Here is a 17,025-nt window from a genome sequence, read left to right as displayed (position 1 = left end):
CTGCCTGAATCATATACCTTTCTTGCACACTGGAATTGCCATCACAATGCTTTCCCCACTGTCTTCACAGACTGTGATGCTAACCCATGGACTGCCAGGCACACTGTCTTCTAACCAGCTCACACACTTTCTGGTTGCCAAAGAGCTTCTCTTTCTAGTGTAAAAGTCACTGTCAGGGCTCGGCGACTCACATCCTGGCTTGGATTGCTCATTGCACAAAATGAAATAACCTGCTTAAAATTAAAACAACAGAATCGCTTGCTTATATTATAACCTCACGTATGTCTACCAGCAGCCGGCAATGCTAGGTTAGCACTTTTTATACTGAGTACACCGCAGAAGAAAAGGAAAATGCAACACTCCTGATTCAGGCATGCGCAGCCGGCAGGAACAGTACTAGGCGCCGGTGCAATGCGGGGAATCTGCTAATGCAAGCAGCAACAGCCATTTCATTGAAGTAAAGGAATGGGTTCAAATTAAATGTGGTCTTTGCCTTGGCAGGTAAACGGTTATATTGATACTACAGGACTCTCAGAAACAAGGCAACGTCGGTATTGCAGAACCAACCACCATGCAACAATGCTTAGCACGTTTCAAAGAACTGAAATAAGCGTTGTTATTGTAGCTTTGAATCTGTGCAGGAATGGCACATTCGTGACCACACAAATGTGAAAGGATAAGTGGCACAGGAAACCTAGCCGATCACTGGGGAAGGTGCAAATATGCGTCTATATGTGAGCAAATAAATTTTTGTTAGTGTAAAATTTAAGTAGGATTAAGGAAATCTGAGAAAATTTCTACACTGTCGATACACAGCTGATTGTGCTCGCCATCGCCGTCACTCAGCAGATAATCATGTCCGTAGCAAGCAGTCTCAGGCAAATGAAGGTAGCAGGGTGCATCTGCATTCTGACATCACCTTCTCAAGGCTTCGAAATTGTGTTGTTAAACAAACTGGTGCGGCTGTCCCATGGAGTGCTGCTGAATAACCACTTAACACCAGCAAAGCAGAGTTCACGAGCTGCTCTGCAACAATAGCATTGTGCACACATCCACTTTCGTACCGCTGATCTCCTGATCGAAAGGTACTGTGAGCAAAATCAACAACAGTGTCACGTTTCATGAGGCGCTTCAAGATCACCGAATTTTTCTGATTACAGTGGAAACCAAGATCCCACTTCAACTTCACATTGCCAAGAATTTGCCAAAGCGAAAAGAGAAAAACAGCAATGGGAAAGATTTTCTTAATATACATATATTTTTTCATCAAGACTTGTTATGCCCAACTTGTTCTGAGGAAAGTTTTTACCCCATAAGCTGCTGCCACAGTAATTATTTTTTTTGCTTAACAGAGTGGAATGCTCATTGAAAAGCAGACTCAGGAGTTAACACATATTAGAGATTATACACTGTGAACTAGCAGTGATTTAAATGCGGCAATGATTCTTGTTCGTAGTCGCGTAATACCACGTTGTCACAACCTAAACCGAAATGGCTAGAGGAAGTGTTAAGTCACCCATTCATCGCGCAAATATTTATTGCTGAGCAATATCTGCACAGCCGGCAGGAAATAAAAAGAAATGACGCCCCCGTATATACATCTGCACTGCACACCCATGTTTTCACACAAGTCACACAGTGCCGCCGGCCACTCGTAACCCGAGCATCCATAATCACAAAATGTATTGAATGGAGCACCAAGACGCAAAAGGATGGCGGCGTTGCTTTTGACGCCGCAGAAAACAGTCCGACGGCCGTGCAGCCAAGATCGTGTCACGTCGCACACACGGCAGTACTCGAGCACAGTGCCCGCACGAACCGCGATCAGAATGGTAATGGATACGTAGCAGAAATAACGTCGTGTGGTAGCGATCACTGCAACCATCGCAACGAATGCTACTAGCTGCGCAACGCCACGATCATTTCAGCATTCGGAAAGCACGGCGTCCGTCGTGAGCTTTCGCAGGCACACATTTCGCTGCCTTGACGTAAAAGCACTCGCTCCGATCGCAATCACGTTCACTACGCGGACACTTGTCACTGTGCTGTGCAGCTCATGCACGCACAAGAAATTCACCGTGAGCAGCTGTTACACGCCGCTATCCGTGATGATCCTCGCAGGAATTACAAACGCCTTCAACAACCACAAACAGCTCAAAATAAACACTTCGTGACACCGCCACTGCACAGGTCTTGCATCGGTTTGAAGCGGCGCTCTGTCAAATCCGTCAGCGTAGATGATTACAGAATTCAACTAGTGGAACTGTCGCTCGCCACTGCTGAACGCGGCGAAGTTTGCAGTCGCTCTGAACACTGGTAATATCAAGATGTGGCCAATATAATATGCTTCGCGACATCGCTGCCACTGCCCAGGCCGCGCTCCCCAGTTCAGTCGACGGACGGCCATCTTGCCCCGGCAGGGCAAAACCGAGGAGGAGGGGCTCGAGACGTCACTGACGTCACGGGAAAAGCAGCCAATAGCTGCAATCCGGTCGCCGGCCGGACCAGCTCGTCCGCCAGAAAGTAGAAGTTGACGAACTTTCCATCCGTTCGCCGAACGAGGCGGATCCGCCAGGCCCTCTCGCGAAGCGGACCTGGCGGAAGGCGCTCCGAAACGATCGTACAACGGCCCTAAGACGGGCTATGCCCGTGACGACGCGGAGTAAACAAGGACGCCCGCCGCAAGCAGTGTAGGCCGAGACGGAAACTGGTCCCTCTGTTGTCGACTTCCGAACCCACTGGAGCGGCCTTCCATGCGAACACAAGACGAACGAGTTGGCGGAAAGGTCAGCGAACTCCGCAGCAAGGCTGAGCCTGAGTCGAAGTAATATTCTGGTTGCAAGGTGCACAGCTAGTTAGGAGAGAGTGGTGCAACACGCGACAAAAATTTGCAAATTGTATGGTTTTATTTTTATTGTTCTCTCGGTGCAGAAAACAAATATTTCCAAAATATTTCGTATCGTCCTAACCTAACAGGCTATAAATATGAAAATGCCAGCAGATGCAGAACACAGCAAAATTTAATGAAAAACATCATATTTCAAAACATTGCACACTACCTCGCCCCGAGGGGCCAAATGCCACAAGACACGGGGCTAAATAAGACGGCCTCCCAAAATGAAGATGGAATGAATGCATATCAAGCTGTCTCCGTGGACCTCTAAAAAATCGTTTCGGATCTCTTCGAATGGCATCAGCTGTACCCAGGCCGAAAGCGGCAGTGTTTTGTTTCATGGCCCACTAGAGACGAGGCAGTTATACAGCCGGACTCTGCGTGTACCCTGGCTCCGGGATATTTTTTTAAGCGAGTGCTTAAGGATACCGTGTCGCAGAAAAACAGCGTCATCTGAGTTATCCGTTGTCAGACGTGAGCATGAGCGAGAAAACGCAGGATTGGTAGGCTGGCTTGCCAGCTTGACGCAACGGACGCAACTGACTAATGTAGCGGCACCGTCACGCGGGGGGGGGGGGGGGGGTGCCAGAACTAAGACGTGCCGCGGAGCGCCGCTCGCGAGACTACACCGTACCACACAGAGCCGCTGCTCGGCGCCGTTAGTGTTCAGGCCGGGGCGCGCGCAGTGACCTTGATTTAAGGCATAAGTTTCCTCTTACTGCAGCTTTGCAGTCAGTCGCGGTCTATGTCCGCCTCGCACTCTTCTGAGGAATGTAATTTCATGTTGTAGATCTGTTTTTTACTCGTGTTGTTAGTCATATCATATAAACGTGGTGTCCGCTACATCTACAAAGCTACCGCGTCATACCCTTTAGGCGGAGTTTATGTGTCCCCCGAGTTTTTAATTTCTCGTCTTCGTACCATTTTTTTGTTTCATTTCCATGGCTGTTGCTTTCATGCTCACCCTTGTTGAATGAACATAAGATTTGGTTCAGTTCGCTGCGAGTGAACACCAGGGCCCACTTGCATAAAACTCGTCAATACAGTCTCACTCTAATCATCAGACTAAATCGCATCTCATTGGAGTCTATCTTCCCTAGCCGATAAGTCGCTTGCACGAAAGAAACTTGCCTGCGACAAGGCAGGGAATCAAGATTTCAATAAGGCGGAAACTAAGGCTGCTTCGGGCAGTCTTAACGAAAACTTCTGCCAGTCTTCTCCAACACGGCTGCCGTGCGATTGATTCGCCTCAAGTTGCTCGCCGATCGGCTGTTGCGGCGCGAACGCGTATTTCGTGACAGGACCATTGCGCTTGACACATTCAGCGAGGAGCAACTGCAGCGCCGCTTATGGCTCGGGCAGGAAGGCATTTCTCGCCGAGCCGAGCTGAGCTTCTTCGCTCCGAGAGCGAGTCCTCGACGCGTCGGAGCGGCGCTTTGTGCGCCGAACTGCAGTTGATGCTGGCACTGAAGTTTTTTCCCTCCGGCTGTTCCTGATTACTGCCGGAAATATGATCGGCGCCCACGAATCTACAGCAAGCCGCACAGTACGAAGAGTTGCTGTCGCCCTCGTACCCCGCAGCAAAGATTGGATCGGAGCTGGTAAGCCTGTCACCAGCCTTCCATCTTTCCCCCTATGTTGTTACTGCCGCTTGCTTTCTTTGGCTCTGCGTGTTCTCGTATGCATTTCAACCAGTTGCGTAGCTTGAACATCAGCTGCCGTACGTACGACGCCTCTAATGCGTACCTTTTTCCACGCGAAATGATCGCAAGCAGTGTGTATAGTTATCGCTGGCCGTGAATAATGTATTGGTGTTCAAGCGCGCATTTCTTGATTCTTTTCTTTCGAGTCGACATCGTGCGAGGCTGTGTGATGGCCAAACGAGATTAATATTAATAGAAATGTGACTCCATTAATATGTGCGAGTGTGTGCCAGCCCGCGCATGACAACGGCGTGAAACTAAATATGGCCACCCCCGTTTTCTTTCCAGCTGGCCGTCGCCTAGCTTACTGTGGGAAGCCCAAAGCCGCTTCTACGCTGTCGCCGGTTTTTCTTGCGTCGTCACTGCGATCGACAGCACTCATGTGCGAATACAGGCTCCCGAAGAGCATGAAGAAGCCTATGTCAACCGCCACTTTTATTACCCGATAAACGTGCAGCTGGTGGTTGACAGCCACTGCCGCATCATCGATGTTGTCGTACGGTGGCCGGGCGGCACTCATGACGCGCGGAGGCTGGCGAACAGCAGCGTGGCCCAACGATTCGGCAGTGGTATACACACCGGCGTGCTGCTGGGGGAAAGCGGATATCCATGCAGGCCGTGGTTGATGACGCCGTTCCGGACTGCGGACATTCCCGGGAAAAGGCGCTACAACGCTGCGCACGGCACAACGAGGGCGATTGTGGAGAGGTGAGTCTTGATGCTTCGGTGGAAAGCGAACACGGGTACCTGTAGCTAGTTACGCTTTATTGCGTACACGCCTTGTCAAGACGTGAGGAACGCATGAAAAGAACAAACGCAGAAACCTCTACTCAGCCATGGCACAGTGGAAAAATATGGCATAGGTGTGCATTATTGGTCAGCTTTTTTTTTTAATCTGATTATGCTCTTCAGACAATAGGGCAATAAAACAAGCTCCATGAACCTCCCCTAAACCCATGGACTTTGGTTGTCTGCACCGCCCTTATTTTGGGCATGGTATAATATTTAATTTATTCCAACTAGCAACAATTTCACTAAGGCGGGTGCTCATAAACGCACTGTGCTTTCAGCATTTCGTTGGAATATTCAGCGAAGTGAAAATTGACTTTACTCAGTACAAATGTGATTAACTTTCACACTGTTAATGCATGGTATACAATTTACAGACAGCAGCTTTCAAGACACGTAACCTGAGGTAGATGCATGTATAAGTATTTGCATGCTACTGCCATGTTTGAGAGTTATTGCGGCAATTACGGCTGATACGTAGCATTTACAGGCCGATAGGGCAGCTGAAGCGGCGTTTCCACTGTCTGCATGGGGAGTTCCGAATGGCACCTCACCAGTGCTCAACAATCATCTTCGCCTGCTTTGTGCTGCATAACATTGGCAAAGAGTATGCATGCAGTAGCGATGAGGAATGTGTGCTATCGCCAGAGGTGACAGCTCCTCCCAGTGGCATGGCTGATGATGGGAACATAGTGCAAAACGCACTGGTGCAGCAAGAATTTTCTCGCTGTAAGTAACATGGTCTTTGTCTTAATTTCTCAAATAAATAAAGGGAAATATGTTATCCCCTGTGTAAGGATTCGGATGATTCGTGGGGTCATTAGGACCAGTTGCCCGGTTTCGGCGCTCCCCGCTGCAACTACCCTTTGAAACCTTCTCTTCGGTGACAGGCGGCGGTGGCGGAGAGCGCTAAAAAGGAGCGCCCGTATTGGGATCAAGCGCCCCTGACAGCTACGGCTGCGCGCTGTGGCCCTGGCACTGTTTTGCGCCGGAAGCCCCCTCGCCTTGATAGACACCTAATGCAACGTGACCTTGGGACGAGCATCTCAAGGGAAAACCTTGAAAATTTGTAATCTTGTCAAGGAGCGGAGCAATGAAAACGACGGATGGGCCGCGGCGGCCAGATTTGAGTTAACCACACCGATCGGGTGTCGATGGGGCGTTGGCTAGCCGGTAGGCCGGCGGCAAGCTAAGCCGCGTATGCGCACGAGAACGCTAATTCTTCTGGGAAGGTCAGGACCGAGTGTGCAGTCGAGCACAGCGGAAGCGCCCCGCTGGAGTCCGACGACAGAGCTAATTGCGGAACAGCGCCAGGGTGGACGAGCTTCGACGAAACCGATTGCACGTGCGGGCACGATGTGTGGTTGTTTTTGCTTTTCTTCTTCTTCTGAGAAAGTTTGAGTTATACAGTTGAAGTATGGGGAGTGGCATGTAAACCTGGCGGGACAATCATTTCGAGGGTCCATTCCCGGAATTCCATTTTCTTATAGCAATTTTGATGTTCTTTTTGTGCAGTATATTTTAGGGAGAGGGTTTTGAACCTTTTTGAAACTGGAAGGCATGCCATGCAGTTAGTAAACCAATTATGTGTTAGTTTGTTGTGATTTGGTGATGCAAGGGATGGGCCAGGCTTCTAGATCTTTAAAACCAGGCCCCGGAGCCTCGAAAAAGGATTCTGCTTAATTTATGCTCCTTGCATTTTCGGCGATGCCCAGGAGGGAAGATTTTCCCTTAGCCAGAACCATGTAATCATGCTTTCCGTTTTTTCTGTTGTAAATATATGCATTCCTGTATAAAGTTTCAGTTTTCCTTCCTTCAGTCAAGTGTGGCCGGAACTCGTCTGTTATACCGTCTCGGACGGTGGGGCAGCTGTTGTGGAGCCCGAAGAACGAACCTAAACTCCCTCTGTTACCTTTCTAACATATCTCTCCCTGGACTACATGAATGCCCTTGCTGAATGTGCAGTGCCTTTGCCTTAATTGATGACAAAGAGAGAGAGCGAATAGGAACATGTTTTCATTTTCTTCGTGCACACAACAAAAAATAAGATCAGTGACAAACACCTAAAAACTGTATAAATACATTTTTTTATTATACACACAGGAAAAACCTAAATTTCAAAACGCAAACAAGAGAAATAAGTACAAAAAACGTAAAGAATATTAAGGCAGATATCTGATTGCTTGATGATTCTAAGCATGCTATATCAATATTCTGAACTCATGCAGACAAGAAAGATGATCGTTCTTCAAACACTGCTGCTAAAACTTAGAATGACGTATATTGCCGGAGGAGGAGGAAAAACTTTATTTATATTTGATATTAAAATGTGTTATTAGCGGTCAAGGGCTGTCTTCTTCATCTTCCGATGAGTTGTTGCAGTCCGTCTTAACAGGGTTGGGGCCCCTGGTCCAGGGCTCCACTGAGGTATGCCGCCAGGTAGGCTCTCCGCACCAATCCGCGTTGGACGGCCGGGTCCTCGCTGGAGAGCATCCCCTCCCACTGTTCCGCACTCGCGTTTTTGTTTATTGCAGCTAGATCCTTGTTTTTCTGACACACCCACGTTATGTGCATTAACGTGGGTTTTTCTCCACACCACGGACATTTGCTGCTGTATTGCGTGGGGTAGATTTTACTAAAGTTATTTAGATTGGGGAAAGTCCCCGTTTGCAGCAGCCTCCCGCCTACTGCATCTTGTTGGTGTAGGCTGTTATGGGGTGGCGGATATTTCAGTCGCGTTCCCCTGTGATAGTCTAGAATGTCTGTGTAGCTCAGGGGTACCGGGTCTGCTGCTGGGTTGTCGAGGTCAGTTTCAGTGGAGGCTCGGTTTGTGTGCTCTCGAGAAATCCTATCTGCCTCTACGTTCCCGGCGATCCCGGTGTGTCCTGGTACCCACATGATTACGTGTTGCAGTTGTTGTTCCTCGGTTTGCGGCATTCTGGCCGATTTAAGAATATGAGAGCTTTCCGTCCTATTTTGCCATTCATGTAATTTCGGCATGCTGCTTGCGAGTCTGTTAATATTGTTAGAGACCTTCGCATACGGTAGCCCTCCGCCGCCGCCAGGGCGATGGCAGCCTCTTCTGCTTCCTCGGCCGCACAGTCCTTGAATGATGCGCTGGCTATTTCCCTGTGTGCAGAGTTTATTGCCGTTGCTACCATTCTGTTTCTGATTTCTCGAGAATCTCTCGGGTACGCAGTCGCGTCTGTGTACAGTGTGTTTTCTTTTTCGGCTAGGATTTGTTGAACGTATTTTGCCCTAGCTTCCCTGCGTCCTTTATGCAGGTTTGAATCCATGTTTTTCGGTAGCGGGGCTATCATGAGTGTGTTGCGATATTCGTCAGGTATCCGCTCTGTTTTTGTTTCTTGCAGCGCACCTCCGTAGCCACATCTATTTAGGAGCGCTATCCCAGCTTTGGTTTGTTTTAGCCTTTGTAGCTGCGCCGCAAGTTGGGCTTCTCTCAGCTCTTCAAAGGTGTTATGCAAACCCAGGGTTAAAAGTTTCTCCGTTGAGGTTGCTTGCGGTAGGTGGAGCGCTAACTTATATGCTTTCCTTATTATTGTGTCTACCTGAAGTATTTCTCCCTTAGGTCAGTTGTAGTATGCGAGGCTGTATGTTATTCTGCTTACTACGAGGCTTCTGACGAGTCTTAAAGTGTCATTTTCCCGCAGGCCGTGCCTCCTTCTGGAGACCCTGGTTATCATGCGCGCCACTTGCGTCGCCGAGGCTTTGATTAATTTTAGGGTGTGTGTGCATCTGGTTCGATTGGATCCACATTCCCAGTATTCTAATGATCGTTTTTTCCGGAATCGGTTGTCCTTCTAGATATACGTTTATCCTGAGTTCCTCCTCCTCCGGTACTGTGTGATTTTGACTGCTTCTCCAGATTCTTAAGAGCTCTGATTTTTCTGTTGAGCAGGCAAGGCCTCTATCTCTGACATAGTTCTCTACGCATGTGGCTGCTTCCTGTAACTTTTCCTCTTTCTCACCGAGCGAGCCCTTCTTGACCCACACTGTGATGTCGTCGGCATATATTGCGTGTCGTACGCCTTCTACATTTTTCAACTGTTTTGCTAAGCCAATCATCGAGATGTTGAAGAGGATTGGGGATATTACGGATCCCTGCGGCGTTCCTTTATTGGGCGTGTGGAAACGCTCGGAGCGAATTTCACCCAGTCCTATTGTTGCTGTGCGGTTTGTTAGAAATGCCTTGACATACCCGTATATTTTCTTGCCGCAATCCAAGTTGCTGAGGCCTGTTAGTATTGCCTTATGGCTGACGTTGTCGAACGCCCCTTTAATGTCTAGCACCATGATTACGTGCTCTCCTCGTCTCGGGACGTCGGTTAAAACCTCGTCTCTAATTTGGAGTAGTACGGCTTGCGTTGATAACTTGCTTCTAAAGCCAAACATGCTATGTGGGTATAGCTCATTGTCTTCCATATGGTCTTGTAGGCGTCTCGTTATTATCCTTTCAATTAGTTTGCCAAGGCACGATGTAAGGGATATCGGTCTGAGATTTTCGACCTGCAACATTTTCCCTGGTTTTGGGATCATTACTATCTCCGCGTGTTTCCAGTCATCCGGGACAGTCTCATTGTCCCATAGCTTATTTAGGTATTCTGTTAATTCCTCGACAATCTCGTCGCTTAGGTTGCGGATGATTGCGTTATTGATTTTGTCTGCTCCCGAAGCCGTGTTTCTGGTCGAGCTTCTTATGGCCGCGTAGACTTCCTCCCTTGTTATTGGCCTGTCTAACTCAAGATTTTCTTGTCCTTGGTAATGGCCCGTGTAGGCTGCTGGGTTGTCGTCTCCGAAACATTTATATTTGACTTGTTTTATGAGCTCCGAGTCCGGTCCCTGGAACTGATGGACCAGTCTATGTATGGCCTTGTTGTTTTCGCATATCGTTTTCGTTGGGTCCAGGAGGGCTTTCAGTATTGCCGGAAAAGTATATTACCAGTATATTGCCGGAAAAGTGCAAGTTGAAATAAGGAATTCAGCCACACCAATCACATCATGAACGCAGCGACAACCCATTCACTTGAGCAGCACATGCTGCTTCAAGAAATGGCTTCTGCACGACTAGACATATATAACATACAGGTGTGGTTTTGCAGCGGCATGAAAACTAAATAATCATATCACATGTACTGTGCGATGTCAGTGCATGGTGAAGAATCACAGTTGATCGAAACTATCTTAGTTCTACACAAAAGCGTCTCTCATAGCCTGAGTCGCTGTGGGTTGTTAATCCCCATAAAAACAAAAGCAAATCACAGCTCTGAAAGAAAAGGCGCAAAGTGTAATGGGGCTTCAGAAATAATATCTGCATCCACAAACTCTGCTGCTTCCTTTGGCAGAAGTTATGTTCAATCTTTGTCCGATTAAGAATATCAATAGATCATTAGGCGTCATTTGGTTTTGTGGAGTTTAACGTTCCATAGCAACTCAGAGTAAGGGGGGGGGGGGTGCTGTAGCGGAGGGATCCGAATAATTATGGCCGTCTGGAGTTCTTAACTTGTACCGAAATCGCATTGTACATGGACATTGAATGCAGGAAGATAGGATCTCTAAAAATGGAATAACATAATCTTTGCTATAAAGCCGACTGAACCTCAAAAGAAATGTGGAACCACTCAGCTTCTGACCCCACCATCTGCCATCTAATTGGTCCTTTCTTTAAGTTCCAGCTCAAGTTTTTTTATCTCAAGCCTACGTCTCTCTTTTTCAAGGCGAAGTATTTCCAGCTGTAACCCAGTTTTGTGGACCTCTGTTCTCATTTGTGCCTGTGTTGCTCCTAAGACTGCATCAGCAACAGCTCCATAGTTCTTGATGGCAGCAACAGCAGCATTGCTGACTGCTTTCCAGCCTTTTTCCGCATGTGACAATTTTGCTGCTGCTTCTGCTCCAGGCTGCACTCAATTCAACATGAGCAACTCTTTTTCTCGCTTTCAGGACGTCAAGTTCCAGCTCAACATTTCTTCTGTTCAACTGGATAGCCTCTTGGAGGCTATGATTCTGTTGGGCTGGCTGTGAGAGGCGTGGAGCCGGAGGTCCCACTGCTGCTGGTGCTTGCTGGCCTCTTGTGTTAACGGCTGCTGGCTCTCCAGCTGCTGCTGATGCCTGCGCTTGGATGGCAACTACTACTCCTTCCACCACCACTGGTTCTCGGACAGTGTCGTCATGTAGACACGATATGCCATGTTGGTGTGGTGGGCTCGCTTGGTTGCAAGCTTCTGAGCCGGCTGTCTCCCCATCTGCTTCCGCAGGATCAAATGTGTAAAACATTGCTTCATCGACCGTATCCAGTGGGGCTTGCTAGTCAATGTACACTTCGGTCAGGCTGCTGTCATGTAGCTGATGCTGCTGCCCTGGCTCATGAGCAGTGCCTGGCAAAGCCTTGTCGCCGTCGTCTTCATGAGCCTGTATGAATTATTTGTGCCCTTAGTGGTCCTTCACAGCAAAAGAAGAGTTTTCCCAACGAGTAAGCCACTGCAGGAATGCATTTCTGTTTGCAGCAGTAATGCTGCTGTGTACACAGACTAGATTTGTCTCTTGAGGATTAAGACTTACTTATACAAGAAGTGGTGCAGGATGGGCTTACAGTGTGCCAATAATTTTGGCAGACCTTACATAATGTTGAATGAGTGAAAGATTTATAGTGTTCCTCGCAAGCAAATAAGTGTCATTATGCAAAATAGCTGCCTAAATGTCATGCTTCACAATATACACGCACAAACCTAGTGATTTGCTTCTGTCGTGCGTGCATATGCTAGCATTTTCTACTTACTGTACCCCCAATTTAACGTGTCTTCACTTAGCAGCAACTGAACATCATATATTGTACAATTTACACCCCATAACTCTATCATTTAGTGTCTGAACGTGCGGTTCATTGCACTCGGGGAGTCATATTATACTTACTCACCTTCGTTTACAGCATCAGGTATTCCCTCCAACATTGGGTTGTCTGCTCCGACGACGTCCCTGACAGCCTCCAGCAGGGCAGGCAGCTCGTACTCATTACGACCAGCACCTACACACATTAACGAACACTGCATTAGGAATTCGCATAAGCCTTGCATTAAAATGTTTAGCATTACAAGGAATACTTCACAATAAAATGCCGCACTCAGCAGCCATCTCTAGCAGCAAAAGCTCGGTATTGTACTCTATATTTGCGCAGGACATGCTGTTATGCTAATTGCTTTATTTTTTTACCCTAGAGCCTGTGGTAATAAATATTGCCTCTTCGAAATCTATCGTGCCCAGCGAACACTATTTGCCCAAGTGTTCCATGGGACTTTCCTACTTCTCTTCTTTTGTTACACTTTGTCTAAATATTCGCTGTTTGTATTTCTTGCATGTGCGTAAAATAAACTTTCTTGTCCACTGCTACCAGTGCCTCTGGCTTGTATCCTGCTACATGTGCTATAGCGAATTATAGTGTGTGGCTGGACCGGCAGCAGCTGATTATGAACTTAAAATTCTGCCAGAATGTTAAGTTCAACAAACCAGACGTCATTCAGACTAAATAAGTGGGCGTTGCAAGTGAAAAAGACGCATAGAGAAAAACAATATGCTGAAATACAACCACATTTTCCTTGATACACTCCTTTTCCTTGATACAGTTTGTCCATTTGAGATTTTGTAAAACTCTTCTTGCTAAGAAGAACAAGTGAGTGTCAAATTTTCTTGCTTGTGTGGGCAGTACCTTCACTTCTATTCATTTATTAGAGCGGAAGTCCTTGTATACCAACTTATAGTGAGGCACACTTAACTGCTTTTTTGTTGTTTCCTGAAACAATCAGGAAACACTGTTCGCTTACTCTGAGCTAGTTACAGTAAATGCCAGTGGTAATGATAGGGGCCTAATAATTTGTCAGATTTCAATGCTAGTCCAGTAAAATTCTGTTGAACAAATAAACACGAAAATTTCGCACAGGGCACTGCATAATAATAATAATAATAATAATAATAATAATAATTGGTTTTTGGGGAAGGAAATGGCGCAGTATCTGTCTCATATATCGTTGGACACCTGAACCGCGCCGTAAGGGAAGGGATAAAGGAGGGAGTGAAAGAAGAAAGGAAGAAGAGGTGCCGTAGTGGAGGGCTCCGGAATAATTTCGACCACCTGGGGATCTTTAACGTGCACTGACATCGCACAGCACACGGGCGCCTTAGCGTTTTTCCTCCATAAAAACGCAGCCGCCGCGGTCGGGTTCGAACCCGCGAACTCCGGATCAGTAGTCGAGCGCCCTAACCACTGAGCCACCGCGGCGGGTGCATGCCCGAAAATGTTTTGTACTTGCTGAAATTCATGGCCCGAAATTAAACTGGAAGATTGTGGCTTTTTCCGCCTTCGTCGATCTGTTGGTCATAAACTGCCATACTTGCATGAGAGAACATTTCTGAGCTTTCTTAGGCGCCGTCGCATTCCCGCGGTCCCGTGGAAGTCGGTGTTTGTATGAATTACTCTCGACTGATGGGAGTGGGCCATATTCCAGTCGGCTGCAGTCGCATGGAGCACGCCTGCACAAGTTCACTTCTCAACAGAGAGGTCCAAACAGCCTGTTCTAAGCATTATGACAAATACTGCATCGTGCTGCTGAATGGATCCTTTGAAAGCCGGGTACCTGCGTGCTAACCTTGTGCTGAATGCAGGGTGCCACAAACTGCAGTCCTGCAGCAAAATTGCAAATATCATCAGAGACACGTAAGGAGCCTCCGTTGTACAAAATGAGCAGTAGCGATCAGCACCACAGCCGAAGTTTTACTACAAAGAGAAGGGTTCATAAGATCACTTACCCATTTTTCTCTGGTGCTGGCGCACGCACTGAACGGCCGTCTTCAGCTGCTGTTTCAGATTTTGCAATTGCTTTTTTACTTGCACTTCTCTCTTCGTAGTGTGGTGTGAATTCAGTTTTATAGCAAATTTCCTCAAGCTTGATCCAGTTTGTTCTCATCACAGACGAATTAAGTTTGCTAAGCAAGGCAGTAGCTTTTTCGCTTATAATATGCACCAAGTTCATTTTCTCAGCTTCGCTCCAGTGATTACTCATGAATCGCTTGGAAGGCGATTGTGAGGTCATGGTTGAAGCTCGTGCGTGGGTATCCCGACGTTTGAACCATGGCTCCGCTGCTTCTTCAAGAGTGACAGGGTGCAGTTTGGTTTGCAGCTTAAATTTAAAGGCATAGTGTGGACGAGGAGAAGCTTTGGGACGGAGAGCGGTGATACTGATACCATGGGTGTGAACTTAATTCCTGCGACTGTGAATCAATGTGCCGGTTTCCAAGAGCTATGCAGGGATTACTGCAGTGTGCTGTGGCTTTTGGTTCCGGAAACTGCGGACCAAGTCTCTGTGCAGAGGTTACATTCTGAGCGTTTTGCATTGTTTGCTGTAAGGGATCGGTGGATGCCCCAGGATTTGTTCGAACCATCCGTCTTTTTGTTGACGGCCCTGCGCAGAGAAGCGGCGACTTCCTTGTTAATCCCCGTCGGTGTGTCGGCAAGAAGCGTGCAGGACGAGACAGGCGGACGTTGACCTGCCAAGGCGACGACAAAGCTAGAGGGAAGGAGAGGGGACGTTTTTCCCGGGAGGCGCACCGTGGAGACGCAGTAAAGCGGACGCCTTCCTCCTTCCCCACGGGCGAGTAGCCAGAAGGTCTGCTCGAGAGCGCTGCGCTGCCTCCTTCCTTCAAAACCGGTCGCAAGCGCGCACCGCCCTTGCGCCGCCGGAGCGGTCGCGGATGGGGCGTCTTAAAAACCGAGCTGAACCCGCTAGGCTCCGTCTTCTTTCCCCACGGCTGCTGAAGAATACCTAGGTTCGGCTCGGTCGGGGATATCCCTAACCGTCCCTGTTTTTTTTTGTGCCTGTTGCATTTTGCCTAATGATAAGCTTCCACAAAGTGCCCAAAGATAAAGTTTTAAACGTTACCTCATCATTTGAGTTATTTTTCTACACTATACTTCAATCTCATTTATTTACCATCGGCGCAGTGGTAAATGCGTTTACCATGTGACCATGCTTGCCTTTTCAAAACCTTGGCCCTTCGCCATTGATTTTGTCTGGTCGCCGAACGATCTCCCTGATCAGATTTTCACTTACCCCGGCTGTTGTTTTCGTCGCCAAGATGGAAAGCCAAAGTTTAAGCAGAGCGGAATGCCTTGCTGCGGGCTCCACAGAACAAGATAGGTATCTGTGTCCAGTGTGCAATGCTGCGTTCACATTTGAAAGTGCACGGAGGGGGCACGTGCGAAAACAGCGCCCTGATGTCGCCTACTCATTGGTTCATAATTGTAGTGCTTCGTTTGAATGTGATGTTTGCTGTAATGTTGCGTTTCCCCACCGTGGCCTCTTGCGGCACCACGAACAGGTCCACGGGTTTGTGCCGAGGCGCATCAGGCTTGAGTATTCTTCCTTAACAGGTGAGGTATAAACGAGATTTCAATATTGTGCTAGCACCATTTTCTGTCATGGGGTTGCAGTATGCGGTAGTAGGGAAGCCACACAAGTTGAAATAATGCGTCTCGGAAACTTGCTGTGCATTTCGATGTTTGGTGATGCTATTCGCTAGAACATATGGGCAGAACTTATAACATCTGTCATTTTGCTTCGTCTGGGAGGAGCGCTAGGCATTTTGAAAAAGAATTAGCTGCCCTTGGAGTTATGTCCTTGAATAACAGCAACTTCCGCTTGAGTTCTCCAACCTAAAGTAACCTAATTAAAGCAAGCCTAACTGCTTTGCATGCAAAGTGTGTCAAAACATACAACACACCAATACACCGTTGTACTGTTCAGGACAAAATTTTCCAAGATGCACGACTGATGATATCGGCTTATAGGTGTGATTGTTTGCCTTATTTCACTAACACACATTATACATTCCAAGGCGTACTTCATCTCCACAAGCGTGATTTACAACCACTGGCAGATAACAAAGCTATATGCTGTTGATAACAACCGTGTGTCCTGGGCGTTGTTGTCCCCGACAGTACATGCTGTGATGATATATATGCAGCCTAATGCGATTTGAAGATGATCTGTTTAGGCTTTATCTACTTGGATTAACGGACCCTAGCGCAATATTTATATTCAAAAGAATGTTACAACTACGACATGAATATAGCTAGCCAAATCTTCCAATGCGACAGTGTTAAGGCTCCCGTTCAGGAGAAAATGACGCGTCTGTGGCGGTTAAATTAACTATTGATTGTGAGAGCTTGCTCGGGAAGGGCGACCCCAACCGGTGCACAAGGCCCGCCACCTCACTTGTGACAGCACCTGCCGTCGCAGGGCAGTGGCGCATCGCTTAACTGTAGCACCACTGTGCCAGGCGTGGTATGAAGCCCAGGGATGAATGTAATTTTTTCGAAGTTCTTTATAGCGCTACAAAACACAAGGACATAGGAAGAAGTACACAGGACGGGCGCTGTGTACTTCTTCCTGTGTCCTTGTCTTTTGTAGCGCTATAAAGAACTTCGAATAAATATGCTTCACCAACTAGCCCCACAACGTGTTTTGTTAGGATGAATGTAAAGTCAAGAATGACCAATTAGACACATATGGACTTTATTGCGTCACACCCTTAAGGCGGAGAATAAGTGTCAACTGCAAATTTTTTTATATCCTG

Source organism: Amblyomma americanum, chromosome 1, assembly GCF_052857255.1.
Source record: "Amblyomma americanum isolate KBUSLIRL-KWMA chromosome 1, ASM5285725v1, whole genome shotgun sequence".
NCBI classification, from domain to species: domain Eukaryota; kingdom Metazoa; phylum Arthropoda; class Arachnida; order Ixodida; family Ixodidae; genus Amblyomma; species Amblyomma americanum.
This window is presented reverse-complemented; position numbering follows the sequence as displayed.